This window comes from Podarcis filfolensis, assembly GCF_964270895.1.
Source record: "Podarcis filfolensis genome assembly, chromosome: 1".
In the NCBI taxonomy this organism is placed as follows: Eukaryota; Metazoa; Chordata; class Lepidosauria; order Squamata; family Lacertidae; genus Podarcis; species Podarcis filfolensis.
The window spans coordinates 109,204,462-109,217,270 of record NC_139604.1 but is presented as its reverse complement, the minus strand read 5'-3'; the positions used below and the strand labels follow the sequence as shown (position 1 = coordinate 109,217,270).

Below are 12,809 nucleotides of genomic sequence, written 5' to 3'. Positions count from 1 at the left end.
CATAACATAGTAGCAAGCAAAAGTAATAAAGCCCCCCACAGTTTAAAGGGCTTTAGCCAAAGGCCTGTTAGCAGACTGATTTTGCCTAGTACCTGAAGGTATGTAAAGAAGGTGCCAGGCAAGCCTCCATGGGGAGAGCATTCCACAAAAATGGAGCCACCACAGAAAAGTCCCTGTATGTACAGCCTCTGGTCTGCAAGTTGCTGCTTATGCATCAGATGCCCATGTGAGTAAAATTAACCATATCTTCTACCACTGCTTCCATATTCAAAAAAGTCTTTTATAAAAGTACATGTGCACTTTGGAAATGGTTTCTGGAGTGTCATGAATCACTTCAGGGATGAATGCTATAGGGCTACTGGTTTCCCACCACTCCTTTAGAAAAGGCAACAGGGTTTTTCAAATGGGATAAGCACCCCTCCCTGAACAATTTATAGCAAAACAAATTCTTGCCAAGATACTTCAGTGTTTTGGAAGGGCTGAAAAGATTTCCAGTTTGTTCGTAAGAAATTTGGGTTCTGGAGTGAAGATTCGAAACCAGGTTTGTTTCCTGCTCAGCTCTTCCATAGTTGTCCTTTTCAAGAGTGGATAAGGTAAGACCCTAGATGGTACTAGTTCTATATTTTGGGATGATAGATTTGTTTATTAAACAGCCTTGTGTGCAGCTGTAGACCTTTGCCGCTGGGCAAGACTTACGTAATGTGTCCCATCAGCAGAAGCCCTTGCAAGGACTTCCACCTGCACTCCTGTAGTGGAGGAAGGGGGATATTGTGTGTGGGTTGTCACCACCCACCTGTCCGCTGGCAGGAAGTCAAAGCTTTTGAGAGGGTACAGCTGATGCGCAGGGCAACCCCTAGTCAGTTCAACTTTCTTCCAGCTCCGCTGCAGTTTGCTCTTTCTGGCAGCTCCAGGCATGGGAAAAGAGAAAAGCTGGGGATGTCATTTTGGAAGGGATATTCCTTTGTTCTTTCTTAACTTCTCTTTCCACTCCCTCTGCTTGCCACGTTTTCTCCTGCCTCCATAGATCTCTCCTTTTCTCCTGGTGTCCATTTTCTTTAGCCTTGGAGGCATCTGGACATTTGGCAGTGGGCAGGTAGGATTGGAAAGGGTTGAAATGCACCTGAAGGGAGCACCCATGTGCCCAGGATATCCCTGATCCCAGTAGACCGCAAGATCCATCTGTTCAGACAGGGAGGAAAGTGAGCTTTTCCTGGATGAGGAGGATGGGGAAGAGGGAGACAATTTCCCCAGACTCTCTGGGCTCAGATATTAAACAGCTCCTGGGGAAAGATGGGTCTACCCTGGGAAATTGACTAACAGGCTGAGGGGCAACCCCAGGAAGTAGGCAATGCCACACCAAGTACTTTCCCAAGTGTAAGGCCCCCCAAAAGAGTTTTCCATTTACCAGAAGAGTTTAAGGAGAACATCTTGCAAGAATGACAGGTTCCTGGGACCTCTTAAGACAGTGCACTGTCATGAAGTGCCTGTATCCCTTTCATAAGCATGTGGTGGAATCATTCCTCTATAAATCAGTATTATATGATGCACGTAATATGCAGGAATTGTATTTTTACCAAAATGGTGGGTGGTGGGGCAGAGAGACCTCATCAAGGTTGAAGAATGAGACAGGAATTGGAAAACAAAAAAAATACCTGTGTGGATAAACACAAGAAGGCGTTCAGAAAATTCTATCCCTAGGAGTATGCCAATAACCTCTGGAGACCAAGGTTGAAAAACATTGCCTTAAGCCTTCTAGGTTGTCCAAAGTGCATGTTACCCTATCTCTGCTTGGGAAACTCCATAGTTTTGTCTGCAACTTTCTCTCTGTACAGAAGGAGAGAACTCCCAATGTGGTGGAAAGATTGCCACCTCTCTCTGAATCAGAGAAGAAGACCAAGTAATAGAAGACACTACCAGATATACAATAGTGACTTAATATGGTGCCCTTTAGCCATCATCTTCAGAAGCAGATTAAACAGGCAGCAGGGCTCTAGGTCAGCATCAGTGTTGTGCTGCTCTTGGTGATGATAAGTACATGGAGTACACTCCAGTTTAGTAGCCGCATTTTAGCATATATCACCATGGGCATATATAACCAATTATTTTCTAAACAAAAAAAAAATTTCTCCTTCCAGTAGCACCTTAAAGACCAACTAAGTTAGTTCTTGGTATGAGCTTTCGTGTGCATGCACACTTCTTCAGATACACTGAAACAGAAGTTGCCAGATCCTTCTATATAGTGAGAAGGTGGGGAGGGGTATTACTCAGAAGGGTGGTGGGAATAGACACCACCTTATACCGTAAACCAACTGACCGACAAACATATCTACATGCCTCTAGCTACCATCCCAAACATACCAAACAGTCCATTGTATATAGCCAGGCACTACGTTACAGCCGTATCTGTTCCAATTCTACAGACAGAGGCTCTCACCTAAGAGATCTACAGCAAACCTTTTTAGAACTAAAATACCCAGCAGATGAAGTTAGACAACAGATCAACAGAGCCAGACAGATACCCAGAGAGAACTTGCTGCAAGACAGACCCAAAAAAGAAAATAACAGAACACCTCTAGTCATCACATACAGCTCCCAAGTTAAAACAGTACAACGCATCATCAGAGATCTACAACCTCTCCTGGACAATGACAGTTCTCTTTCTCAAGCTCTGGGAGGAAGACCTTTCATTGCCTACAGACAGCCACCCAATCTTAAACAACTCCTAACCCACAATAATACTACAACCAGACGTAACACGGACACTGGCACCAGAGCCTGCAATAAACCCAGATGCCAACTTTGCTGCCACATACACCCGGACAACACCATTACTGGCCCCAACAACATCACACATACCATCTCGGGACTATTTAATTGCTCATCGTCTAACATTGTATATGCCATCAAATGCCAACAGTGTCCTTCAGCTCTCTATATTGGACAAACAGGCCAAACCTTACGCCAAAGAATAAACGGACATAAATCGGACATCAAGAATCACAAGACAGAGAAACCAGTAGGAGAACACTTCAATCTCCCAGGACATTCTATACAAGATCTCAAAGTAGCTGTATTACTACAAAGGAATTTCAGAAATAGACTGGAAAGAGAAGCTGCTGAATTGCAACTCATTACCAAACTTAAAACCATGGAGAGACCTGGTCTGAACAAAGACATTGGATTCTTATCTCATTATACATGACAAAGCCATTTTTCACCTTCTCACCCCTTGCTTTTTCCTGTAAGACCTATTGCAGTCGTTAAGAGTCGTCAACAGGCTCATCACAGCTATCTGCCAATCACCCATTCCCACCACCCTTCTGAGTAATACCCCTCCCCACCTTCTCACTATATAGAAGGATCTGGCAACTTCTGTTTCAGTGTATCTGAAGAAGTGTGCATGCACACGAAAGCTCATACCAAGAACTAACTTAGTTGGTCTTTAAGGTGCTACTGGAAGGAAATTTTTTTTTTTTGTTTTGACTATGGCAGACCAACACGGCTACCTATCTGTAACAATTATTTTCTAGATAACATTAAATATAATCTCTTTGTTTTGCATCGTTCTCCCCTAGATGGCAGCCAAAGTGCAGAAAACAAGCCCCAGAAGCATTTAGAAAGGCAAAGTGAGGAGGAGACTCTCAACATCTGCTGAGTGTTTGACACACTGGCATTTGAAGAAGTCTGCTACTTTTTACAGTTGTGACTGGTGGCAAACGTTTGCCAAAGTTCCTCTCAACTTCGCTAGGGTGAAACAGCGAAAGCTATTTAAGCACAAGTTTTTAAAGCAGTGATTTAACATTTCTGCCCACAACATTTCTGTCTTCGAGTGACAGGAGCATTCAAGCAAGAGATGCTGGAAGTTACTGTTGAATATGAAAAGATCAAGAAGCACTGTAGCACACGTGAAGACTCATACATTTAATTAAGGCGTAAGCTTTTGTGTGGACTAGAGTCTACATCAACGGATGCATAAAATGTGATCCTCAGTTGTCACACACACACACACACACACACACACACACACACACACACACACAGGTTCCTGCATTACACAGGGTTGGATTATATGACCCTTGTGGTCCCTTCCAGTATACCTGAAGGAGCATCTCCACCCCCATTGTTCTGCCCGGATGCTGAGGTCCAGTGCCGAGGGCCTTCTGGCAGTTCCCTCACTGCGAGACGCCAAGTTACAGGAACCAGGCAGAGGGCATTTCAGTGGTGGCACCCGCCCTGTGGAACGCCCTCCCACCAGATGTCAAAGAGAAAAGCAACTACAGTGGTACCTCGGGTTACAGACGCTTCAGGTTACAGACTCCGCTAATCCAGAAATAGTACATTGGGTTAAGAACTTTGCTTCAGGATGAGAATAGAAATCGCATGGTGGCGGCGTGGCGGCAGCGGGAGGCCCCATTAGCTAAAGTGGTACCTCAGGTTAAAAGCAGTTTCAGGTTAAGAACGGACCTCCAGAACGAATTACCGGTAAGTTCTTAACCTGAGGTACCACCGTACCAGACTTTTAGAAGACATCTGAAGGCAGCCCTGTTTAGGGAAGCTTTTAATGTTTAACAGACTATTGTATTTTAATATTTTATTGGAATAATAATTATTCCAACTCTATAATTCTATGATTCCATGGACTGGTGTGATGTGGTTGGTTCAATTTAAATGATGATGAGATTAAAAATACAGTAAATTTAACTGGAGTTTAAATATATGCAAAATTACCTTTCACAGCACCAGTTAATTAGCTGAAGCATGGTTGAATAAAGTGACCATATACTTTAACATTTTAATAAGTTGCAAGCAAGATAATACAGCTACCTGCTCTGGTAATGGGTTCTGCTAAGAAACTTGGACAGTATTCAGATACTTTAAAAAGAAATATTTTTTAGTATAAAGCAGTGTTTTCACTGTTGCACACCCAAATCTTTGGCCTACTCTAGCCAAAATCTGGGGTTCCCAGAGTTCTAAATCCCCCAGTATCCTAAATGCAGGGAAGGGAAAACCTTTTCAGCCTAAGGAATTCCTTCCACTGTAGAGAACCTTCTAGGGATTCAAATGCCCATGCTTGGCAGATGTAAAAGCGAGTGGATCGATGGATGTGATTTTTATCAAGCTACAGTAGGCTGTTGTTATTCGTTAAATATGTATACCACCCTTCATCTGTAGATCCCAGGGTGGTTCACAGCCTAAAAATACAAGATAAAAGCAAGAACAAACCAAACCAATAACCCTCCTTCCTTCCCTCCCTCCCTGCAAAAAAACCCAGAGTTTTCTATACCTCCGCAGCTCTCTTATCTTACCTCCAAGCAAGCAAGAGCCTCTGTCACATTCCGGCCAGGCAAAAGCACTCAGGCAGGACATGGATCAGGGCTGGTGAGGAGAAGATGTGGACTGCGTGGGACTTCCCTAAGGGTCGAATGAAAAAGGTCTGGAGGGCCACATTTGGTGCCCGGGACTGACCTTACCCCCACCTTGCCTTTAAAGAGGGAGGGCAGGCCTTAGAATACACTTTTAATTATTCAGAAAATGTAAAGATTCACAAACAAGCATGTCCACGCACAAAGAAAATATTTAGCCTAAAACGGAGGAGCTGACTCTAAAATATATTTCTACGGAAGGAGAGGCACAAACTGCGCAAGGCAGAATTGCTACGGACCTGATTAACTGAGCACTATCCCGCTGAATGCCTGATCCTGGAGACAAGCCACAGGCTGCTTTCACATGCCCCACTTACAAGTTTCCCAGGCACACCTTGCATGGCTGTTATTGGGAAAAGAAGGCTGGTCTAGCTAGATCCTTGGCCTTAGAGTGGGGCTCTTTGTATGTTAAGTGTCCTTAGAGTTTGAACACACTGTTCCCCAATCATCCCTCTCCACTGCAGCACAAGAACTATGAGACACCCCCCTCCGACAGCCCCCCAGTTTTCACTGCATGGCTGGGGACAAATGGCAGCTTCTATTCTGAAAATATTTAAAACCAACACTGATCTGTGTAATTTAGAAACCCTGTGACCCTGAGTGAAACCACTTGACTGTTTGCTGTTCCAGGCCATTGATGATGACCACTCCATGATATTGCCCCACATCTCTTTCTGGCACAAAACCCAGCATCAACCCCTTAAATGTGAATGGCACTAGAACAGCTGAATCCTGGACTCCATTGGGAAACTGGTAAGGAACAATTATTATGGATATTGTTCAGCATTCATCTTCATCCCTAGAAAGAAAACTCCAGTGCTGAGGTGAATGTTTACCTGTATTGGGCAACTGTATTCCAAATCTCACTAGATTGTGTAGCAAAAATTCCAGATGCATCGCAATATTTTTAGAAGGTTCAGCCCAGGTGAGTCTGTGTATGCTGTTTTTAGTTTCATGGTGGAGGAAAGGCAGGATGTACAAAATGCTAAGTTAATTATTGTTCTTTTAACAATCATATATCAACTATTGGGCGGGGGGATGTAAACGCCATAAAGAAATTAGATCAAAACACCAAATATAAAGGACAATTTTACTTAGTTCAGCAAATTAAAGTGCAATGTGCATATCAAAGCCTGGAGATACTTCTAGACATACAGTCAACCAGTGGCACAACTCTGCCAATAATGTATATAGTAATAGTGTCACACACAGTTGAAACAAGTAAATCGCTCTACAGTTAGTTATCTACTGGAAGCGCAAAGTCCTGTAAGTGGGAACGGTTGCAATAAAGGGTTATTCACATGGCCATATGTAGAGGCAGGGGTCATACGTAAGTAGTCGCAGATGGGCACCTCCTCACTGTCCCATGGCGAAAGTAGTACAGTAGATCAGAAGACCTGTACTCCAGATGTTTAACAACAGCTTCATCAGTCCATAATACTGAATAATACAAAGCAACATTCCAGTCACAATAGATGAACAGATAAATAATCTATGCGCATAAACCATCTCATGTTGTGTCTTACCTATACACTCAACACGATACAACAGGAGTATAAGATCATCACAGGCACAGCAAGTATGCAACAAATGAGGCAAAACATTTTAAATACATTGCAGATAATTAGAATCAGTCATCACATTTGACTAAACCACACCAACATCACAGGTGTATAAAATCAATCAAAGGTACAGCTACACTTCTCTGCTATTACAGCACAAACTAAGACATTAATCACAGTTCATATATAACATCCAAGATAAAATGGCCTCCTAAATTTCTACCTGTTGCCTGTGGATAGCAAAGTGCTTTAAAAAAAAAACTAGATCCACTGTTGTGCCCAAAATTCATAGTTCGTGGAACTGGTGAGGGGACTTCACCAAATATTGCCCGGTTCTGTTGGCAGATAATGGACCCGATCTTCAAGTTCTTTATCAACAACAATAGAGGCCTATCAAGGATTGCAAGTGCAATCTGGTTTACTAATCTGGCATTGTTCACAATGCTTATATCACCTTGTGGCATGCTTTTTTCTCTTCTTTATGTGTAGAGCTTTAGCCCAAAGAGGGGTATCTCCCATGTTTTTTTTTAAATGAAGTCTCTCCTATCTCCTCTGCTAGCCTTCAGACATGTTGCTGTTTTGAGAGGTTACTGTGGCTGGAGAGAGTTGCTGGACCATGAGGTGTGGCAAGGACCAGGTGTGGTGTGTTGCTCCCAGGAGAGCAGGTTTGCTTCAGGCTGGAGCACAGCAGAGGAGATGAGGCCACTGTTGAAGCAGGAATGGGAAACCTGTGGTCCTACAGCTGTTATTGGACTACAATGCCCATCATCCCTGACCACTGGCCATGCTGGGGTCGGGTAGGGGAGATGGGCTTTGGAGTCCCAGCAAAACCTACAGAGCTACAGGATCTCCACCAAAGGTGTCAACATTTCCCTTTTTTAAAGGGAAAATCTATTTGGAATAAGGGAATTTCCCTTAAAAAGGGGAAAACGTTGGCAGCTATGATCTCCACCCCTGCTAATGAAGAATCCCTTTAGATTGCATCAAGGTGAATTAGTGAGACGTTGCTACAGGTGCTATCACTACAGTGGTACCTTGGGTTAAGAACTTAATTCGTTCTGGAGGTCCGTTCTTAACCTGAAACCGTTCTTAACCTGAGGTACCACTTTAGCCTCCTGCTACCGCCGCACCGCCACCATGCAATTTCTGTTCTCATTCTGAAGCAAAGTTCTTAACCTGAAGCACTATTTCTGGGTTAGCGGAGTCTGTAACCTGAAGTGTATGTAACCTGAAGCGTATGTAACCCAAGGTACCACTGTATTTGCAGTGAAAGTCTCCACCCATTACTCGGAATTGGGCTGTATAATTCTTTCAGAATCGGATTCTTTGGGGCTCTTCCAAGGATGACATCACACAACTGGTTTACCTCTCTAACCCAAGCCTTCCTGAATTTGTTTTTCTCTGCTTGGTACAGATTGTGATGTGTCAATATGCTAGGATTCACCAATTAGTTTTAATTCACTATAGCATGCCTCGTGATATTGTGTTGCTAACTGTCTTGAGAAGGGCTTCTAAGATGCATAGTGCTCTGGCAGTAGAAAAAGAGGTGTATGAATTTAAATACAACGAATAAAATAAAATGCTTGGGAGGGAGAAGGTTCATGCTAGTAACTCTTGTGCTGAGAACAATGGAAGCAAGTAAACAGGTGAGTGCTGAGAATAGCAAACCTGAAAGAAGCACATCTGCTACTACCCAAGACCATGTAAGAAAGCACTTGAAGGGCTACTTCTCATAGTTGGAATAAAAGAGAGAGAGAGAGGTTCAAAAAGTCAAGTAAGAGAAGAGAGACAGTGCAGCTCTTTATGCCAAAAAACATATAAGGACAATAAGGTCCATGAAATGAACAACTGCAGAGATGTAGGTACTACATCTGAGTACTACAGAAAATGATTATTTCTTCCTAACATTAAAAACCAAGACGACAAAGCCAGAAAATATGCCTGAATATACATTAGTGATTTTTAAACAAGGCAGCAGTTAAACCAACACATTTAGATATGCAGTCAGTCTGTAGATAGAAATAGTTATTATTTGCTATTGAAAAGACTGGTTTCCCACACCACACCACCCACCCTAAACTTTGCATATACTACCCACTGAAATACAATGTGCACAAATAGAAAATGTAATGCAAAAAAATTAAATATAAAACATTGTAAGGCAACGGTTACAACCCTACTTTATACAGGACAAAAGTATGCTTCTGGCACTTCAACACTTTATCTGCTGTGCAAATGGAAGTCTGCTTCCAAGGGTAGATATACTGTACATTGCTGGTACAGGGGTGATAAATTGCAGGTATTCTCACCTCCACAAATAGAAAGCTTGAGTCCCAAAGCAGGGGAATAGTACTTTATTTTCATTCAATAGCTTTTTAATTTCACTGACTTCCCATAACAACGTCTTAAACCTTTTCAATGAAACTGGCAAAATCAAAATGCTTTCTATAAGATGACTGGTTCCTCCTCCTCCTCAAATGCATACTCTCATTTTATAAGAACTAAAGTGAAGAGCATTGTTCCCTTTACCATTTCTTTCTTTCCTTTTTTCCTATTCAGCCATGCTCTCTTTTATGACTGCCTGCTCTTTTGACAGGGAGATTCATGGTTCAGTCTAATTCTTTTTTCTAAAAAAATGTTTTCCCCCCATTGTTTTTCCCCCAAAAGGACACATGAGAACATAAAATTTAGCCCAATCTTGAGCACTTGAGTATTAACAAGCGTTTTAGAAATTTTTATTTTTATTTTATTTAGGTAACTTATATCCACTTCAAAATCTCTGAATGGTTCACATCATCATCAGCATCATCAAAAGAAACAAATGCAAAAATCACAATTAAAAACCCACGTTTTAAAGCAGAACAAAGCATACGGGGACCATATAATCACTAGTAGATCCAAAATACAGAAATACAACAGAAACAAGTAGCCCTGCCCACCAAATGTTGTTGTTGTTGGCATCCATTGGTCCTGGGAAACAATGGAGAGGTGAAGTCAACCTGTTGGAGAGTTACAGTGTCCGTTGTGGCTGTAGAGACTCATGTGGGAGAGACATGTTTTGTTGCAGCTGGGGCAGATGAAGGTGCCCGGTTGTGCTGCTGCAGATGCACCATGGCATTTCTTCTCCCTGCAGTCCTCCCAGCAGTCATTCCTCCTCTGGTCACTGCTGTGGATAAACAACCAGACTGTCTCCAGGCACTGCATATGACGGGGTTAATGTTGCCAGTCTTCATGTCTTGTTTGCAGACATCTTTGTAACACAGAGTTGGCCTGCCAACAGGTCTGGTGCCTGAAGCCAGCTCCCCATAGAGTACATCTTTGGGGACTGTGACGTCTTCTGTTCTGTGGACATGACCAAGCCAAAATAGATGTTATTGAGGCAGAAGTGAGAACATGCTGGGAATGTGAGCTTGAAGAACACATCTTTGTTTGAGATTCTGTCCTGCCATGTGATGCCCAAAATCTTCCTGACACAGCATGTATGGAAGGCTGAGAGGTCTTAAGTTGCTCACTTCCATAAAACAGCATGCTCAACATGCAAGCCTGGTAGACCTTCATCTTGGTATTGGTTGTTAGCATCACATTCTCCCATACCTTTCTGGAAAGTGAGCCATTGCCATGACTGCCTTGCCAATACACTTGTCCAGCTCAGCATCAGTGCAGATGTTGCTGGTTTTGGTGGAACCCAGGTAGAGAAAATCATCAAGCATGTGGTCACCAGCACTTATGTGTGGAGCACTGGCTGTTGGTCTTTGTCAGGCTGGTGGTCAAGCCCAACAGTTGATGAATTTCTGTAGAGTTTCCTCAGAGTGGGCTGTGAAGGTTGCATCATCTGCAAACAACATCTCTCAGATAAGGACCCACCACACTTTTGCCTTGGCATGGAGATGAGCCAGGCTGAACAGACTTGCCACTGCTTGAATGAAAATACACAGTGTCTTCAGTGGAGCTAAGGAATATGGAGAAGGCATCAGGGACAAGAGGCATACATGTATAGGTAACAGCAGCACTCACTTCTCCTGCTATGTCCCTTTGCCATTAGAGCATCAAGATCCACAACTGGAGCTTCACTTCACTTCAGTCTTGCAAATGTTAAATGTTATTAGGAAATCCAACTACTGATCTTCTTGTATTTACTTACTTGTGCAGTCTTCTGAGTGCTAGTAAGTCTCCAGCATTCTTTTTCTAGAATTTCAAGCTTTTCCATTTTTTGCACTGATTCTGGCCTTTTTCCTTTGGAATCTGGGTCTGCTGTTCTAGAACCAGTTTCTTTTCCAACTCTGCATTGACTGTCATTTTTCTCATGTAATCAAGTTGCTCCTCCAACAAACAGTAGCAAGACTGTGCTGCCCCTAACTGCATGCTTACAATTTTCATTTCTTGCATCATTTCCTGGTGAGTTACATCCTTCTCATTTGAGTCATGCTGAAAAGCCTTTTTATACTGGGCAGCTTCTCTGGACAGGCAGTTTAGGTCACCGTCAGCCTGTGACCTCTCTAATTCAAGATGGTGGAACTTTTATTGAAGAGTTTTCGGGGCTGCCACTAGAGCTTGGCTGTTTGGTGTAGGACTGTCTTTTGTGCTAGCTGTTGCCTCCTTTGATCGGATGTTAGCAAATGCTGAGTATATGTTATCCGGAGGCTGAAGAAATCTTCCAGTGTAGCTATGCTTACTTCCTAGAGCATCATTCGCTTGGACCATCACATTAGCATCCCATTATGTCCCCATGGTGACTCTGTTTAGGTGCTAATTCTTGTACAACTTCATCAGTAATGTAAGGCAGGCCAGAAAGCCCTGACACTTCTTAATTGGTTGATTTTAACTCGATGGCATTCTTTAAATAAATTGACAGGCATATTCCATTCCATGTTTGGACTATTTCCATTATAAATCTTCGTATTTGATTTTGTTTTTAAATAGGTTTCAAACCTTACATCAGATTTTAAAATGTGCAAGTAGCCTTTCCTGTGCAGGTTCTACTTTGTATTTACCAGAAAATCTTTAGCCCTGTGACATGGATGATCAGAAGGAAGGGGTGAGGAAGAAGAAATGTGATCTAGGTCACACAGCAAGAATGAAGAGATGGCTGTTTGTGTGAGCAGTTTGCTTCTGTTCTTGTAGCTCTCTGCATCACAGTCATAAGCAGATGTTGGATGCAAAGGACTACACACACACACACACACACACACACACCAATGTCCATGCCTTAGTGTGCGGCAAGGCCATAAGCACATGGATCAGGTTTAATCTGTGTAGTACATGCATTCCTCAGAGAGGGAGTGGTGATGAAAGTGGCTGTGGTGGAACCATTACTAAAGAAATCCACTCTTGAGCCTGGCAATATTTATGAGGATCACACTACCTGCAGTTTTCCATACCGTACTCTAAGGTATTAATGCACATGGTTGTATCTCAGCTCCAGGGTTTTCTGAAGGAAAAAGATTATATGGATCCATTCCAGTCTAGTTTTAGACCTTGTTTTGGAATGAAATCCAACTTGGTAGCCACAGTGCAGGGGTGCGGATCCTTCAGTCTACATGCCAAATTTGACCCATGATGCTGTCCACAGTCCCTGCCCCATGCTGGTCATCACATGTGACATCAAGCGTGGGGCAGGTAGAGACAAAACTGCATTGGCTGGGTGTCTGAGTTCTCTGTGGGCTAGCCTCTGCTTGCAAAGAAGAAGAAGAAGAAGAGTTTGGATTTGATATCCCGCCTTTCACTCCCTTTAAGGAGTCTCAAAGCGGCTAACATTCTCCTTTCTCTTCCTCCCCCACAACAAACACTCTGTGAGGTGAGTGGGGCTGAGAGACTTCAAAGAAGT

General features: G+C 42.9%; 1 protein-coding gene across 2 annotated transcripts in view; it reads right to left on the bottom strand.

Annotated features, from left to right (window-relative positions):
• Positions 1–12,809, bottom strand: part of TSHR (thyroid stimulating hormone receptor) — an 83,556-nt gene that overhangs the window by 11,061 nt on the left and 59,686 nt on the right. Inside the window, exon 12 of one of the 2 annotated variants that reach the window (XR_014548021.1) lies at positions 8,856–12,653. The exons of the other annotated variant lie outside the window; for it this stretch is intronic. The gene's annotated coding sequence lies outside the window, so the exon portion shown is untranslated. Of the gene's footprint in view, positions 1–8,855; positions 12,654–12,809 lie in introns of those variants that run through there. 2 annotated transcript variants of the gene reach the window in all.